The following is a 4,140-nucleotide window of genomic DNA, read 5'->3' as shown; positions in this document are numbered from 1 at the left end:
CATACATCCCTTCTTCTTAGGAGATGCAAGACGAGCCTGCATTCAATTCACTGCAGGGATATCCGGCCTTTATTCGAATCAGTGCATCTCGGTGTCCATTACATTTGAGGCCACACACTCAGGGTCCCTCTCACATAAATGTAGCTGAGAGAAACCTCATCTTGAGGTGCTTGTGGAAAGTTGGTATTCCTCTTGAGTCGAAGCCAGGGAGTAAGCTCTCATCTCGAGTTGATTTGGGGTCCACGGAGCTCTTTCGTGTTGCTACAGTGACCTCAGGATCCCTCTAGACTTGAGACAGTGATCTTGGATTTTCTCTGGAGTGCCATCAAGGAAATCAAGGCTCCTTTCACGTTTGATGTGGAACACGCAATTGCTCTGCACGCAGTGCAGCGGAATCGGGCCTCATCTCGCGGCGAGGGGGAATTCTCATGGTTTTTGTCGAGTTGCGGCCGGAACCTGGGGTATGTTCTCGAGTTACGACGGGGAGGGCCCTTCCAGACACCTGTTTGTTCAGCGACGTCAGGACTCCTGCCTAGGTGCGAGGCACAACTCGGGATTCTCCTCGAGTCTTGGCATGGCAATTGGGACGCGTCTCCACGTGAGGCGGGAGACCCAGGGTCCCTTTCCACGTGCCACAGGGATCCTGGGACCCCTTTCCATTTTCAAGAGGAGTCAGGCATCGTCTCCTTTGGAAGCATTGATCTCCGCACACCTCTCGAGGTTTCAAAGGATGTGAGGCCTCAATTCGGGATGAGGCGGAGAACTAGGTCTTTCTCTGTGGTCTCCACAGTGGATTCAGACATCCCTTCCTCTTGGGAGATGCAAAACGAGCCTGCATTCAATTCACTGCAGGGATATCCGGCCTTACTTCGAGTCAGAGCATCACGCTATCCATTCGACTTGAGGCCACCAGCTCAGGGTCCCTCTCACATACCTGAAGGTGACAGAAGCCTCCTCTTGAGGTGCTTGAGGAAAGTTGGTATTCCTCTTGAGTCGAAGGCTGGGACGAAGCTCTCATCTCGAGTTGTTTGCGGCACACGAAGCACTTCGTGTTGCTCCAGTGACCTCAGGATCCCTCTAGACTTGAGACAGTGATCTTGGGTTTTGTCTGGAGTGCCATCAAGGAAATCAAGGCTCCTTTCACGTTTGATGTGGAACACTGAATTGCTCTGCACGCAATGCAGGGGAATCGGGCCTCATCTCGCGGGGAGGGGGAAGTCTCATATTTTTTCTCGAGTTGCGGCCGGAACCTGATTTATATTTTCGAGTTACGACGGGGAGGGCCCTTCCACACACGTGTTTGTTCAGTGACGTCAGGAATCCTGCCTAGGTGCGAGGGACAACTCGGGATTCTCCTCGAGTCTTGGCATGGCAATTGGGACGCGTCTCCACGTGAGGAGGGAGAAGCAGGGTCTTTTTCCACGTGCCACAGGGATCCTGTTACTTCTATCCATTTTCAAGAGGAGTCAGGCATCGTCTCCTTTCGAAGCATTGATCTCCGCATTCCTCTCGAGTTTTCAAAGGATGTGAGGCCTCCGGCCGCAATGAGGCGGAGAACTACGTCTTTCTCTGTGGTCTCCACAGGGGATTCAGTCATCCCTTCGTCTTGGGAGATGCAAGACGAGCCTGCATTCAATTCACTGCAGGGATATCCGGCCTTACTTCGAGTCAGAGCATCTCGGTGTCCATTCCACTTGAGGCCGCAAACTCAGGGTCCCTCTCACATACCTGTAGCTGTGAGAAGCCTCCTCTTGAGGTGCTTGTGGAAAGTTGGTATTCCTCTTGAGTCGAAGCCAGGGACGAAGCTCTCATCTCGAGTTGATTTGGGGTTCACGGAGCCCTTTCGAGTTGCTACAGTGACCTCAGGATCCCTCTAGACTTGAGACAGTGATCTTGGGGTTTCTCTGGAGTGCCATCAAGGAAATCAAGACTCCTTTCACGTTTGATGTGGAACACGGAATTGCTCTGCACGCAGTGCAGGGGTATCGGGCCTAATCTTGCGGCGAGGGGGAAGTCTCATGGTTTTTCTCGAGTTGCAGCCCGAACCTGGGGTATATTATCGAGTTACGATGGGGAGGGCCCTTCCAGACACGTGTTTGTTCAGCGACGTCAGGACTCCTGCCTAGGTGCGAGGGACACCTCGGGATTCTCCTTGAGCCTTGGCATGGCAATTGGGACGCGTCTCCAGTGAAGCGGAAGACCCAGGGTCCCTTTCCACGTGCCACAGGGATTCTGGGACTCCTATCCATTTTCAAGAGGAGTCAGGCATCGTCTCCTTAGGAAGCATTGATCTCCGCGGACCTCTCGAGTTTTCAAAGGATGTGATGCCTCCGGTCGCCATGAGAGGGAGAACTAGGTCTTTCACTGTGGTCTCCACAGGGGATTCAGACATCCTTTCGTCTTGGGAGATGCAAGACGAGACTTCATTCAATTTACTGCAGGGATATCCGGCCATACTTCGAGTCAGACCATCTCGGTGTCCATTCCGCTTGAGGCCACAAACTCAGGGACCCTCTCACATACATGTAGCTGAGAGAAGCCTCCTCTTGAAGTGCTTGTGGAAAGTTGGTATTCCTCTTGAGTCGAAGCCAGGGACGAAGCTCTCATCTCGAGTTGATTTGGGGTCCACGGAGCCCTTTCGTGTTGCTACAGTGACCTCAGGATCCCTCTAGACTTGAGACAGTGATCTTGGGTTTTCTCTGGAGTGCCATCAAGGAAATCAAGGCTCCTTTCACGTTTGATGTGGAACACAGAATTGCTCTGCACGCAGTTCAGGGGAATCGGGCCTCATCTCGCGGCGAGGCGGAAGTCTCATGATTTTTCTGGAGTTGCGGCCGGAACCTGGGGTATATTCTCGAGTTACAACGGGGAGGGCCCTTTCAGACACGTGTTTGTTCAGTGACGTCAGGACTAGTGCCTAGGTGCGAGGGACACCTCGGGATTCTCCTCGAGTCTTTGCATTGCAATTGGGACGCGTCTCCTCGTGAGGTGGGAGACCCAGGGTTTCTTTCCACGTGCCACAGGGATCCTGGGACTCCTATCCATTTTCAAGCGGAGTCAGTCATCGTATCCTTTGGAAGCATTGATCTCCGCGGACCACTCGAGTTTTCAATGGATGTGACGCATCCGGTCGGGATGAGGCGGAGAATTAAGTCTTTCTCTGTGGTCTCCACAGGGGATTCAGACATCCCTTCGTCTTGGGAGATGCTAGACGAGACTTCATTCAATTTACTGCAGGGATATCCGGCCATACTTCGAGTCAGAGCATCTCGGTGTCCATTCCGCTTGAGGCCACAAACTCAGGGACCTTCTCACATACATGTAGCTGAGAGAGGCCTCCTCTTGAAGTGCTTGTGGAAAGTTGGTATTCCTCTTGAGTCGAAGCCAGGGACGAAGCTCTCATCTCGAGTTGATTTGGAGTCCACGGAGACCTTTCGTTTTGCTACAGTGACCTCAGGATACCTCTCGACTTGAGACAGTGATCTTGGGGTTTCTCTGGAGTGCCATCAAGGAAATCAAGGCTCCTTTCACGTTTGATGTGGAACACGGATATTCTCTGCACGCAGTGCAGAGGATTCAGGCCTCATCTTGCGGCGAGTGGAAGGCTCATGGTTTTTCTCGATTTGTAGCCCGAACCTGTGGTATATTCTCGAGTTACGATGTGGAGGGCCCTGCCAGACACGTGTTTTTCCAGCGACGTCAGGACTCCTGCCTAAGTGCGAGGGACACCTCGGGATTCTCTTCGAGCCTTGGCATGGCAATTGGGACGTGTCTCCACGTGAGGCGGGAGACCCAGGGTCCCTTTCCACGTGCCACAGTGATCCTGGGACTCCTATCCATTTTCAAGAGGAGTCAGGCATCGTCTCCTTTGGAAGCATTGATCTCCGCGACCTCTCGAGTTTTCAAAGGATGTGAGGCCTCCACTCGCAATGAGGCGGAGAACTCGGTCTTTCTCTGTGGTCTCCACATGGGATTCAGACATCCCTTCATCTTGGGAGATGCAAGACGAGCCTGCATTCAATTCACTGCAGGGATATCCGGCCTTACTTCGAGTCAGAGCATCTCGGTGTCCATTCTACTTGAGGCCACAAACTCAGGGTCCCTCGCACATACCTGTAGCTGACAGAAACCGCCTCTTGA

Source organism: Dama dama, unplaced genomic scaffold (assembly GCF_033118175.1).
Source record: "Dama dama isolate Ldn47 unplaced genomic scaffold, ASM3311817v1 ptg000109l, whole genome shotgun sequence".
Classification (NCBI taxonomy): Eukaryota; Metazoa; Chordata; class Mammalia; order Artiodactyla; family Cervidae; genus Dama; species Dama dama.
This window is presented reverse-complemented; position numbering follows the sequence as displayed.